Source organism: Pogona vitticeps, chromosome 1 (genome assembly GCF_051106095.1).
Source record: "Pogona vitticeps strain Pit_001003342236 chromosome 1, PviZW2.1, whole genome shotgun sequence".
NCBI classification, from domain to species: Eukaryota; Metazoa; Chordata; class Lepidosauria; order Squamata; family Agamidae; genus Pogona; species Pogona vitticeps.
This window is the reverse complement of record NC_135783.1, coordinates 156,966,971-156,981,878: the sequence shown is the minus strand read 5'-3', so window position 1 is coordinate 156,981,878 and position 14,908 is coordinate 156,966,971. Positions and strand designations below refer to the sequence as shown.

The following is a 14,908-nucleotide window of genomic DNA, read 5'->3' as shown; positions in this document are numbered from 1 at the left end:
ATCATCTGCATATCGGAGGTTGTTGATATTTCTTCTGGCAATCTTAATTCCAGTTTGGGATTCCTCCAGTCCAGCCTTCCGCATGATGTATTCTGCATATAAGTTAAATAAGCAGGGTGACAATATACAGTCTTTTCGTACTCCTTTCCCAAATTTGAACCAATCCGTTGTTCCATATCCAGTTCTAACTGTTGCTTCCTGTCCCACATATAGGTTTCTCAGGAGATGGATAAGGTGGTCAGGCACGCCCATTTCTTTTAGGACTTGCCATAGTTTGCTGTGGTCCACACAGTCAAAGGCTTTTGCATAGTCAATGAAGCAGAAGTAGATGTTTTTCTGGAACTCTCTGGCTTTCTCCATAATCCAGCGCATATTGGCAATTTGGTCTCGAGTTCCTCTGCCCCTTCGGAATCCCGCTTGTACTTCTGGGAGTTCTCGGTCCACATACTGCTGAAGCCTACCTTGTATGATTTTGAGCATAACCTTGCTGGCGTGTGAGATGAGTGCAATTGTCCGGTAGTTGGAGGATTCTTTGGCACTGCCCTTCTTTGGTATTGGGATGTAGACTGATTTTTTCCAGTCCTCTGGCCACTGTTGAGTTTTCCAAACTTGCTGGCATATTGAATGTAGCACCTTAACAGCATCATCTTTTAAGATTTTAAATAGTTCAACTGGAATGCCATCACCTCCACTGGCCTTGTTGTTAGCCAGGCTTTCTAAGGCCCACTTGACCTCACTCTCCAGGATGTCTGGCTCTAGGTCAGCAACTATATTGTCTGGGTTGTCCGGGATATCCAAAACTTCCTGATATAATTCCTCTGTGTATTCTTGCCACCTCTTCTTGATGTCTTCTGCTTCTGTGAGGTCCCTTCCATTTTTGTCCTTTATCATGTCCATCTTTGCACAAAATTTTCCTCTATTATCTCCAATTTTCCTGAACAGATCTCTGGTTTTTCCTTTTCTGTTATTTTCCTCTATTTCTTTGCATTGTTCATTTAAGAAGGCCCTCTTGTCTCTCCTTGCTATTCTTTGGAAGTCTGCATTCAATTTTCTGTAACTTTCCCTATCTCCCCTGCATTTTGTTTCCCTTCTGTTTTCTGCTATTTGTAAGGCCTCGTTGGACAGCCACTTTGCTTTCTTGCATTTCCTTTTCTTTTGGATGGTTTTTGTTGCTGCCTCCTTTACAATGTTACGAGCCTCTATCCAAAGTTCTTCAACCACTCTGTCAACCAAATTGAGTTCCTTAAATCTGTTCTTCACTTCTACTGTGTATTCGTAAGGGATTTGGTTTAGATTATACCTGAGTGGCCCAGTGGTTTTTCCTACTCTCTTCAGTTTAAGCTTGCATTTTGCTATGAGAAGCTGATGATCAGAGCCACAATCAGCTTCAGGTCTTGTTTTTGCTGACTGTATAGAGCTTCTCCATCTTTGGCTGCAGAGAATATAGTCAATCTGATTTCGATGTTGCCCATCTGGTGATTTCCATGTGTAGAGTCGCCTCTTGTGTTGTTGGAAAAGGGTGTTTGTGATGACCAGCTTGTTCTCTTGACAAAACTCTATTAGCCTTTGCCCTGCTTCGTTTTGAACTCCAAGGCCAAACTTCCCTGTTGTTCCTTTTATCTCTTGACTCCCTACCTTAGCATTCCAGTCCCCCAGAATGAGAAGAACATCCTTCTTCGGTGTCAGTTCTAGAAGGTGTTGTAAATCTTCATAAAATTGTTCAATTTCAGTCTCCTCAGCAATGGAGGTTGGTGCATAAACTTGGATTATTTTGATGTTGAAAGGTCTGCCTTGGATACGTATTGACATCATTCTATCATTTTTGAGATTATATCCCATTACGGCTTTCTTGACCCAAGGAAAAAAAGAAACAAAATATCCCCCTCTAGTGGTCGAAGGCGGAATAGCAGCTTCCCATTAGTTTCTATGGACGGAAAAGAGCAGATACGGATCAAATGGTTTTCAATGCATTCCTATGGGAAATGCAGATTTGACCTGAGAACATTTTGACTTGAGAACTGCCTTCCAATATGAATTAAGTTCTCAAGTCAAGACCCCACTGTAGTGAAACTGTGGATCAGAAAGGAAGGGGTTAAAAAGTCCTGTAACCAGTAGAAAAGTAAGAAGGGAAAACTCTCAATTGAACATCACTTCTCTTGTCTTCAGATAAACACTGGCTCTATGGCTTGGAAACGGGGATGAGCACCGCCCCCTGGAGTCGAACACAACTGGACAAAAAAAATTGTCAAGGGGAACCTTTACCTTTTCTTCTCTTCTTCCATTGTAAGTTCTTCTGGCCTGGGTTTCTCCGAAACATTGGGATAATAAATCACTCAGTTTTCAGAAAATGAATGCTACATGTTATCAAATCTACTTGGTATTCAGTTTATTACTCTAACTTTGGTCTGCAATTTCAAGTAATTAATGTCTTGTTAGTCTCCCTGTGTTTAGAATGCAGTTTTTGCCTGTCTGTTGTCTGTCTGTATTAGAGATGGGGATATTCATACTGTAAATGAATACGAATATCCTTGTCCCAGTTGGACCAAATGAGGGTCCAGCCCCCAGGAACAGCCCATCCACTCACCTCTCCCAGTGCTGCAAAGGTCCCACTCTTCTTGCCAAGGGCACCAGGAGCTCCGCTGTCTCCCTGCCCAGCTGGCCACTCCAAGTAGAAGATGGCAGGACGTGTCTTTCTGGGATGGAGATATTCGTATTTGTTAACAAATACAGTGGTGCCTCGCTTAACAGGCGCTCCGTTTAGTGACAAAATCGCTTAGCAACTTTTTCGGAGCGTTTTTGCGCTTCGTTTAGCGATGGTCCCTATGGGCGATTTTCACTTAGCGATGGTTGGGACCATGCTTCGCATAGCGATTAAATTTTGGGTCCCCTGTTTTGCTAAACGATGTTTTAAACAGCCTCATGTTTGCTGTTTTTTAAATGTTTTTCTGTTATTTATAAAGTTAAAGTTTACTGTTTAAAATGTTTGAAATCATAAAGTGCACTTAATAAACCCTTTGTTAATCAAATTTGACTTTGTTCTGACTCTTTTTTAACTTGTTGTTGATTTTCCCCCATTGAGATGCATTGAATAGGGTTCAATGCATTTCAATTGGGGAACCGTGTTTTGCTTAGCGATGTTTCCTATGGCGATTTTCGCTTAAGGACAGCAATTCATTCCTATTGGAATGGATTATCCGGTTTTCAATGCATTTCAATGGGAAACTGTGTTTCACTTAGCAATGAAATAGCTTAGCAGTGATTTTTTCGGAACAAATTAACATCGCTAAGCGAGGCACCACTATACAAATATCTGCATCTTCAGTCTGTATCTCCACCTGGTTATATAGAACACAAAGTATTTACACTCCTTGCACCCGAAGAAGTGGATTTGATCCATAAAAACATGCAATGAAATAAATGAAGTAATCCTCAGAGTACCACAATATCATGCCTTTTCCCATGTACTCTTTGTCTCATTTAGTTTTGCCAACATGCTTGATAGAAAGATAATAAAGTTCAGCTTCTGAAAGATAGGCCACTTAATATTTTATTTATTCTCATCAGCTCATAAATATGGGTCAGTGGACTGATAGCTGACTATGTCTATAATTGGCATTGGTCAAAAGGCCCTGACTAGAGTGTGTAAAGGGATAGCCCCAGTCTAAAGATAGCTGAAGCAGGCGAGTCAATTCAGGAAGAGAACAGCCTGAGAAGGGAAGAGCCAGTGGGGAAGTTGCTAGAGGAAGGAGATGAAATCACAGTAGGTAGTTGCTGATAATAGGAAGGAAGGGAGCCTCTGACTAGTTTGTCAATGGATGGCAAGTCTCTTCAACAGTGAGAGATCCTTATGAAGCAACTGGGTGACACTTTCTATCTCCCTCTCAACCCCTGAATAAAATGAAGACTTCAGAGGAAGGTGGAATACATTCATACATTCAGAATGGAGAACAGTAATTCCAATCTGAGAAATAACTGAAAGATATTTTTCACAGGGACCCATTGTGAGATACTGCAAATTCCTCACCCAAATTCAGGGTGAGATAACTGTGGTAGAGGTATTAGAGAAATTAGCAGTTCAGTTAGTGTATAATAGGCAAGTGAACTAGTTACCTGAAGTGCAAAAGCTAGTTTAAAAAAAACCCTTTAAGGGATGGCAACACTGGGGGGGGGGGCATATTTCACAGGTGAGGCCTCTGGAATCCACAAAAATGGCTGAGGAGGCTGGGCTCCCAGAGCTGTATAGTTCCTAAATCTGCTTGAAAGCAAGTAACCAAGAAAATATGCTAATAAAATTTGACCTTTTATACGACTGAACATTTTAACACGTGAATAATCTGCAATAAAATACTTAAACTTTTAAATAAATCTCTTATCTGCCTACTACATGACTATAACCTAGAAACTCAATCCTGGTTGTTTTTAGTGGTTTTAAATGTTTGTGGTTGAGATTAGGGCATAAGAGTGTAAAGTTTTTATTTTGTGCCATCATGGTGATGCGAGGGTCTTGTTTTTAATCAGTCTTTTGGATTTGGTGAGGAGAGATCGAATGAAAAAAGATAAACACTCTAGCCTTCACAAACCTGTAGCTGATTATCCCAGAAGACAGGTTGTGGGGAACACCATAACTGAAATAATGGGTTCAATCCACTGAAAAGCTGGAGAATGTAGAGAAGAGGGCAACCAAAATGAAGGGAGGTTTGGAAACTAGTCCCTATGAAGAAAGGTTGAGGAAACCTGACATGTTTAGCCTGGAAAAGAGAAGACAATATGATGGCCATCTTGAAGTATTTCACAGCTCAAGAAGATAGGACTAGGAATAATGGATTCAAGTTACAACGAAGGATATTTTGACTAAGCCTTAAGAACTACTTAAGAGTGAGAGACATTTGACAATAAACTTAACTGCTTCAGACAGTGGTCGATTCTCCTTCACTGGAAATTTTAAAGCTGAGTTTGGAAAGCCACCTGTCAGTTATGCTTTAGATGTAGATTTTCTGCATTGGCAGGAGGCTGGACTCTATAATTCATGAGGTTCCTTCCAGTTCTACATTCCTAGGATTCTATGATCCAACCTATGAGCCACTAATGTAGTGCCATTGTGTAACACCATGAAGGCAGGTTTTACTAAGGTTAGTGCATCCATGCACATGCATGCACACACCCGCACACATCCAAGAACACTCTACCTCATGTAGTCCAAGGGTCACAGTATGTTTTTAAGTTTCAACACTGCCTTGGAACATGTCTATTTACATAGGTATTTCTGTATAACTGCATACCTATATGATTATTATAACTGCTCCATTGCTGTTATTGTTTTATCATAGCTCGAATTCTTTTTAAACTATTTGTTTTTTCATTGTTTTTAAAGTTTTGCATATTGTTTTAATTATATTAATTGTATATTCAAATATAAATAAGATTTTTCATATAAAGTGGTGCACAAATAACACCAACAAATAAGCTAACCACAGCAGTCATTGTAAAATCAGAATAAATGTCCCATTCACGTTAGAATGGATCTTGTTTGGGAGTGCAAACTATTGTTCAGATCTGTTACAGCAATTAATTAGCTCTCTAACATGGAGGGCAACAAAGCTATAAGGTGAACTACTCCGGCTGAAAATCTGGCCTTACATTTCCCTTGTTTCATCCCTCCATTAATACATAGAAATCTATCACTCCTTGAAACTACAAGCTGAGGCTTTGCCCTTTGTAACCTAATCGCAACTCCTTCTCCAGCCACCAATGGCATTGCATTATCACCCCTCAAGTCTGGCCTGCTCTATCATAGAGACACCTGCTAACTAGGAAATGAGCCGAGACAACCACCTTGTTTCACATAGGCCATTGAGCGGCTGTCACATGGTAACAACTTCCAGGCATGGCTGACCTGTAACAAACCCTAACCTGTGACCTAGAGGTGAAAGGTTCTGTATCCAATTACCATTCCCTGGAGTGACCGAGGCAGTTCCCTCATGACCAAACATCTAACCCAGAACACTATGTCTTGCCTTTCAAATCTCTTACGAATTTTATGCATGACACTAAAAAGAAAACCTATTAATGCAGAAAACTCTACTGCCTGTATAGTCATTTAAGGAAGAAAAAAAAACCCTAGATCTAGTCTGCCATAATATGTTCCTGCCTGCGTTTCCTCTGTGGTCCCACATGTGTGCCGAAAGAGGGTCCTATGGTAAACATATTCTTTCCTGATCCCATTCAGGCCGAAATGGGGTGCAAACCCATCTTCAAGATTAAGCTCAAAAGAGAAACTTTTAAAAAAAGCATATGCATATGGCAATCAATTTTATCAGGAAATAGTTTTCTTTTGTACATGATAATTTTAATGTACTTGTAAAACATTTGAAGGAAGGCAGTGCTAAGTGTGTTTGTAGCCAATGAAAGGAACTGCCGTTAGTTCAACTACCCACTTGCTAGGTAGCCTTATGCAAGCTGCTTTTTCTCAGCCCTCTTACCTATTCATTAACTTTGCCCCAAGAAGAAATAACGCTGGGAGATAAATGTTGCTTGAAGTACAGTACTTTAAAATGGGCAAGAATGGGTTACAAGTGAGGAAATTGTGTTCTTGGTTTACACAGGCTAAGAGTCCCATCCATTAACCTGCATTCTTGATCCTCATCAAGTAGGGGGAAAAATACAACTCCCATAAGTCTTAAACCAGCATGGCCATGGAGTGGGGAATTTTGGAATTGTAAAATTTGGTCACTGGCCATGGACTGTTGCACCCTCTCTCCTGACCATGTCTTCCTAAATTGCTGTCATTGTCAGCCTGCTTGCCACCACGTTTTCCATCCATTTAAATGATAATCTCCCTGTTATTAAGACGAGGTGCAGTTGGTAGCACAAGATTGCATTTCCAAATTTATTTTTCATTCCTGCTGCCAGGAAATTACACCCCTTGATTACTCACAGGTTTTTATTTATTATAAATCGCAGAATTCTTTACTTACAATAATAAGTTTTTTAAGGTCTGACTATTTGTAAGACCAGTGACTTGCCAACTCAGACTATCCGTAAAGTCAATAGGTAGTAACAGTGATTGATATTGGTCCCATTTTACAGATGAGTAATATAGTGTGATAATATCTGCTCTGCTCGTCGTTTAGTCGTGTCCAACCCTTCGTGACCCCATGGACCAGAGCACGCCAGGCCCTCCTATCTTCCTGTGCCTCCCAGAGTTGTGTCAAATTCATGTTGGTTGCTTCAATGACACTATCCAACCATCTCATCCTCTGTCATCCCCTTCTCCTCTTGCCTTCACACTTTCCTAACATCAAGGTCTTTTCCAAGGCATCTTCTCTTCTCATGAGATGGCCAGAGTATTGGAGCCTCAGCTTCGGGATCTGTCCTTCCAGTGAGCACTCAGGGTTGATTTGCCTGAAAATAGATAGGTTTGTTCTCCTTGCTGTCCGGGGGACTCTCAAGAGCCTCCTCCAGCACCACAGTTCAAAAGCATCAATTCTTTGGCGGTCAGCTTTCTTTATGGTCCAGTTCTCACTTCCATACATCACTACAGGGAAAACCATAGCTTTGACTATGCGGATTTTTGTTGGCAAGGTGATGTCTCTGCTTTTTAAGATGCTGTCAAGGTTTGTGATCGCTTTCCTCCCAAGAAGCAGAGATCTTTTAATTTCGTGGCTGCTGTCTCCATCTGCAGTGATCATGGAGCCCAAGAAAGTAACATCTGTCACTGCCTCCATATCTTCCCCTTCTATTTCCCAGGAGGTGATGGACCAGTGGCCATGATCTTAGTTTTTTTGATGTTGAGCTTCATACCATTTTGGCACTCTCCTCTTTCACCCTCATTACAAGATTCCTTAATTCATCCTCACTTTCTGCCATTAGAGTAGTATCATCTGCATATCGGAGGTTGCTGATATTTCTTCCGGCAATCTTAATTCCGGTTTGGGATTCCTCCAGTCCAGCCTTTCGCATGATGTATTCTGCATATAAGTTGAATCAGCAGGGGGACAATATACAGCCTTGTCGTACTCCTTTCCCAATTTTGAACCAATCACTTGTTCCATATCCAGTTCTAACTGTTGCTTCCTGTCCCACATATAGGTTTCTCAGGAGATAGATAAGGTGGTCAGGCACTCCCATTTCTTTAAGGACTTGCCATAGTTTGCTGTGGTCCACACAGTCAAAGGCTTTTGCATAGTCAATGAAGCAGAAGTAGATGTTTTTCTGGAACTCTCTGGCTTTCTCCATAATCCAGCGCATGTTGGCAATTTGGTCTCGAGTTCCTCTGCCCCTTCGGAATCCCGCTTGTACCTCTGGGAGTTCCCGGACCACATACTACTGAAGCCTACCTTGGAGGATTTTGAGCATAACCTTGCTAGTGTGTGAAATGAGTGCAATTGTATGGTAGTTGGAGCATTCTTTGGCACTGCCCTTCTTTGGGATTGGGATGTAGACTGATCTTTTCCAATCCTCTGGCCACTGTTGAGTTTTCTAAACTTGCTGGCATATTGAATGTAGCACCTTAACAGCGCCATCTTTTAAGATTTTAAATAGTTCAACTGGAATGCCATCACCTCCACTGGCCTTGTTATTAGCCAGTCTTTCTAAGGCCCACTTGACTTCACTCTCCAGAATGTCTGGCTCAAGGTCAGCAACCACATTATCTGGGTTGTCTGAGATATCCAAATCTTTCTGGTATAATTCCTCTATGTATTCTTGCCACCTCTTCTTGATGTCTTCTGCTTCTGTTAAGTCCCTCCCATTTTTGTCCTTTATCATGTCCATCTTTGCACAAAAGGTTCCTCTAATATCTCCAATTTTCCTGAACAGATGTCTGGTTTTTCCTTTTCTATTATTTTCCTCTATTTCTTTACATTGTTCATTTAAAAAGGCCCTCTTGTCTCTCCTTGCTATTCTTTGGAAGTTTGCATTCAATTTTCTGTAACTTTCCCTATCTCCCTTGCATTTTGTTTCCCTTCTCCTCTCTGCTATTTGTAAGGCCTCGTTGGACAGCCACTTTGCTTTCTTGCATTTCCTTTTCTTTGGGATGGATTTTGTTGCTGCCTCCTGTACAATGTTATGAGCCTCTATCCAAAGTTCTTCAGCCACTCTGTCAACCAAATCGAGTTCCTTCAGTCTGTTCTTTACTTCCACTGTGTATTCATAAGGGATTTGTTTTAGATTATACCTGACTAGCCCAGTGGTTTTTCCTACTCTCTTCAGTTTATGCTTGAATTTTGCTATGAAAAGCTGATGATCAGAGCCACAATCAGCTCCAGGTGTTGTTTTTGCTGACTGTACTGAGCTTCTCCATCACTGGCTGCAGAGAATACAATCAATCTGATTTCGGTATTGCCCATTTGGTGATTTCCATGTGTAGAGTCGCCTCTTGTGTTGTTGGAAAAGAGTGTTTGTGATGACCAGCTTGTTCTCTTGACAAAACTCTATTAGCCCTTGCCCTGCTTTGTTTTGAACTCCAAGGCCAAACTTATCTGTTGTTCCTTTTATCTCTTGACTCCCTACTTTAGCATCCCAATCCCCTAGAATGAGAGGAACATCTTTCTTTATTGTCAGTTCTAGAAGGTGCTGTAAATCTTCATAAAATTGGTCAATTTCAGTATCCTCAGCCTTGGTGGTTGGTGCATAAACTTGGATGACTGTGATGTTGAAAGGTCTGCCTTGGATTCATATTAACATCATTCCATCATTTTTGAGATTATATCCCATTACAGCTTTTCCCACTCTTTTGTTGACTATGACGGCTACTCCATTTCTTCTACAGGATTCTTGCCCACAATAGTAGATATGATAATCATCTGAATTGAATTCACCCATTCCTGTCCATTTTAGTTCACTGACGCCCAGGACGTCAATGTTTATTCTTGCCATCTCCTTTTTGACCACATCCAGCTTACCAAGGTTCATAGCTCTTACATTCCAGATTCCTATGCAGTATTTTTCTTTGCAGCATCGGACTTTCCTTTCACTTCCAGGCGCGTCCACAGCTGAGAGTCCTTTCAGCTAAGGCCCAACCACTTCATTAGCTCTGGAGCTACTTGTACTTGTCCTCTGCTCTTCCTCAGCAGTATGTTGGACACCTCCCGACCTGAGGGTCCCATCTTCCAGCATCATATCTTTTAGCCTTTTGTTTCTGATCATGGGGCATTCTTGGCAAAGATACGGGAGTGGCATTGCCAATTCCTACTCCAGGTGGTTTGCGTTTAGTCGGAACTCTCCACTATGTCCTGTCCGTCTTGGGTGTCCCTGCCCGGCATAGCCCATAGCTTTTCTGAGTTACTCAAACCCCTTCGCCATGACAAGGCAGCAATCTATGAAGGGCGTGATAATATCTAGTTTTCCTCAAAGAATTTGTTTAATGGGATTCAACCTATGCCAAAGCCTTATACTCTGTCCACTGTTCTAATGTAAGCTAAAGTATAAAATAGGCTGAAAAACTAAGTGGCAAATCCTTTAATCTGCTCATCAGTACAAGCCATTCCACCACTTTCACCCATTCAACCACTGCAAGCTAGAACAATTGATAACTAAGTAGGTTTAGAAATATACTCACCTCTTGCAGCTATGTTAATGTTAACCATTGCAACATACATACCAAAAGAATATTAGTGAGGTTTGATTTTGTGTGCCCATTGTTTAAAAATAATATACAGTAGACTTAAGCAAGGTTGCATTTGGGAGCTTTCTGCATTTCTAAGCAGCTGATCTGCTTTGACCATCAAGTACATGTCACTTGGTGGGACAGCATCAAGGTAGAGCAATAAGGTAAAATAAGAGAAGAAAAGGTAGGAGTCACTAGAAATAAGCCACTGGCAGTTGACTGACATCATAAGGCTCTGAACATAGCCATGCAAAACCCTTTGGGTCTCATGAAATGTTGGCTATATGCACCAGGCCTTGTGGCAGCTTGCCATCCATCTGCCCAGCTTGCCTAGATCTTCCTCTGTCTAACTGAAGAATACACTCCTTTTGTGAAGGAAAGGCCTTTAGAAAACAAAAGGGAATCAATTTTCAGCAACGACTTGCAATATAATCCTATCTATATGTACTCAGAAGCAATCTCCATTACATTCAGTCACAATGGGGCTTCCTCTCAGGTAAGTATGTCCAGAATTGTAGCCTCTGAAGAGATAAAAACAATGAATGTCAGGGTGGGTATAAAACTGCCATTGTTAATAATGTTTTTGTAAGTTAGGGTGAGGGTTTTTTTTTTAAAAAATGTCAGCTATAGTGTCTTTTTCGAGGGAAAAAACAACTCCTATTTCAAAATGAAATCTGAGTTTCATACAAAAATACAGTTTTTAACTCCACACTTATAAACTTCACATTTTCCAGAAGAGTCACTATAAGTCAGCTTGTCACAGAAAAAAATTCAAAGTCTTGTGACGCCTTAAAGATAAAAAATGTATTATAACATGGATTTTCATCACACACAAGTCTGAAAACTAAACTGTGATCATTTATCAGCTTGTTTCTTTTCTTCTTCTTCTTTCTTTTCCTGAGATGCCAATAACATGACCAGTTTCCATTTGCTTACTCTTTCATCACACTGTTTTATTGGGTGTTGGTGTATTTTCTTCTACCTTGAGCATTCCTGTGATAAATTTTAAGAGATGATACATTTTAAAAACAGTCAAACAGATAGAGTGAAAAGCCTGTTTCATCTGTAAAAACAAAAACAAAAAGCCATGGGGAAAAATATATCACTTTAAAAGTTAAACATTAAAAATGACAAAGTTATTATTGAATTTATTGTCACAGAAACCTTAGTCAGCAATCTATACAAGAACTTGTTGGCTGAAATCCTGTCCCAAAATTCCTAGCTGGCAATTAATGAGTTCCCATTGGAACTCTCAAACATGTAGCAAGCTAGTGGGTGCATACACCCTGAAAAATTCCAGTGGTGACTTGCTAATTGCCAGCTGTAAATGAGTGATTGTTATACTTTTTGCCTTTTGCAAAAACAACAGGATTTCAGACAGAATGGTCACAGAAGATCTTTGAACCCCACCCATATACCATTAGGTCCAGTGCAGGACTTGAAAGTAACCTGTAAGACATGATAAATCACTTATAGCTAATGTCTTTCTTTCCTCAATAGGAAAGATATATCTACATTACTTTATGATCATCATATGACCAGAGATAACTTCACTCCCTTCCATGGTGTAATCTTTGAGTATAAACATAATTCCTTGGTAAAAGTTCCCCTTGACATTTAGTCTAGTTGTGCGCAACTCTAGGGCACAGTGCTCATCCCTGTTTCCAAGCCATAGAGCCAGTGTTTGTCTGAAGACAGTTTCTGTGGTTACATGGCCAGCACAACTAGACACGGAATGCCATTATCTTCCCACTGTGGTGGTACCTATTTATCTACTCGCATTTTTACATGCTTTCAAACTGCTAGGTTGGCAGGAGCTGGGACAAGCGGCGGGAGCTCACTCCGTCACATGGATTTGATCTTACGACTGCTGGTCTTCTGACCTTGCAGCACAGAGGCTTCTGTGGTTTAACCTGCAGTGCCACCATGTCCCACATAACACACTTCTTCATAATTTTTAAATCTAAGTTTTTTCCATCCTAAATATGTTTTTAGCAAATTATGCAAATTCTTTCAAAATAGTGACTTTAAAAATATTACTATAATAGCAATCAACAACTAAATCTATGGGTTTTACAACTTTAACAGCAGCTTCTTTAAAAAATAATTTTACAAACTTTAGCTCAATGAGTCATAATAAATAAAGTAAATAACAACCATACTAATCACTCATACTCGCTGTTGGATTCAAGAAACAGGAGATCATTGCATCTCCACTAGAGATGGAGTGACTCACCATTTTGGCAAGTCCTGCTTTGTGAGTCGCCAAAAGTTGATGACTTGAAGCACGAAGTTGCCCCCATGAAGCGACGAATAATGATGTTGTTCGTTGATTCATGGGGGGTTATAAAAAACACCCCTGCCCCCACCCCACTGCCACACCCCCTCCACTGCACCGCCCCTGCCCCCTCCACCCCACCAACACCCCCTTACCGTAATTGCCACTGCCAAGGTCTCCATCTGGCCTCCGCAGCCACAGCATGTAAAAAGGGAGACTGGCTGCCCTTTGTAAAGATGGCAGCTGCAGCTTCATTTAGGTTAGGGAAGCTGCAGTTGCCATCTTTGCAAAGGGTAGCCAGTCTCCCTTTTTGCACTCTGTGGCTGCGGAGGCCAAATAGAGACCTTGATGGCGGCAGTAGCAATTATGGTAAGGGGGTGTTGGCAGGAGAGAGGGGCTAACGTAGGGAGAGGAAGGTGGTGGGGTAGTAGGCTGTGAGGATGGTTGGCTGTGGATGGCTGCCTATCATCCTGCCAATTAGTTGATTGGCAGCCGATAGACAGAATGTTATTTTTTTTAATTATGAAGATGAATAAAAACAGGAATATATTCATCAATCTGTATTCATCAGGACTTAAAATTTGACAAATATGGATTGACAAATATTTAACGAATCGGCTATTTTTGTTGAAAAAGCGGATCCATTTTTATATTCATCCCCATCTCTAATCCCCACCTATCAAATGCCTTTGTACACTGATCAGGTGCAGAAGCAATCAGGTACACCTTTACTGTACCTGGATCTGCCCCCTTGGACCATGGTGGAGAAAAATAACCCAAATCCAGCAGCAATGGAATGCCGTATTAAATCCCAGAAGAGTAGACAACTGAATTGGGAAGCCATAAAGGAATGGGCAAGAGCTATGTATAAATCAACTGCATGGAACATATTCTGAGGAAGTAGCATGGACAAATTTAATCTGGTGCAGCTATATTGTTATTTATTGTTGCTGTTATCATCAACAGTTAGCTTTTATCTTGACATTATTTGTCTATACATTGTAATCCATCCTGAGAGGAGACAGAAAGTAGGAGTACATACTAAAATATACAAGTTTTTAAAAGTCATGTGCACGAGGATTCATACTGTGTATCGCCAAGTCATCCACAATAGAACTCAGATCATGGAAGGGTATTAAAATGAAAGTGCATACCCACTCCATTGGCACAGTGGACAATTAAGTGACAACAAATTGAACTCAGAGATACTTATGTGTGGCTCAAGAACAAAGGAGATGTGGTGAAAATTTCAGTACTTGGACTGCCTTGAAAAAGCATAATAGCTGAAGATTTGGGTTCATCACTTGCACACTTCATCCGTAGTCATCCCTCAGGGTTTGCCCTGGAGTGAAACCAAACCTGAAGGAATACAAATGGATACCAATATTAGATGTGCCTCTTATTGCAATGCTGCCATTACCTTATGCTACTAGTGGCAACCTCTCCTTACACAAAATTAAATAATACAGAGGGTACAGGGATAACTATCCAAAATAGGTAAGAAATCTAATAAAATATAAGTATAATAATTAAAGTATAAAAACTACTGTATTTTTTGCACCATAAGACTCACTTTTCCCCCACAAAACAGGGGTGTGGAAAGTCTGTGCGTCTTATGGAGCGAAGAAAACAGATTATATTTTCCTGTTTTCTTCTCCTAAAAAATTGGTGCGTCTTATGAAAAGGTGCGTCTTATGGAGCGAAAAATACGGTATATTATAAAAATGTATGAGCCAAAATACACAGAGGCTGAAATCTGCTATTAAGTCACAACTAGAGAAGGCTCATTGAATCCATGGAACATACAGAGGTGTTGATTCACCAAACCTCACTGATTCAATGAGCTGACTTCAGTTGTGACTTACTACTGGATTTCAGCTAAAGGAGCAGCAGTAACTCTTCCCAGGTACAAAGCCCCAGGTTTATCTGTAAAGATTTATGTATAGAGAATAGGCAGGCTGGCTCCAAAAGCATAAAGATGGCAGAGATTGTATTCATAAAGCAATCAAGCAGCCTCCTCAACT

The 14,908-nt window shown here is 40.7% G+C and overlaps 1 long non-coding RNA gene across 1 annotated transcript; it reads right to left on the bottom strand.

Moving 5' to 3' along the window:
* Nucleotides 1–11,224: 11,224 nt before the first annotated feature.
* LOC144588705 (uncharacterized) lies at nt 11,225–14,243 on the bottom strand. Its single transcript, XR_013544392.1, has 2 exons — nt 14,141–14,243; nt 11,225–11,599 (listed from the first exon to the last, which is right to left on the bottom strand). It is a non-coding gene; the product is annotated as an uncharacterized LOC144588705 (long non-coding RNA).
* Between the last annotated feature and the right edge of the window lie 665 nt (nt 14,244–14,908).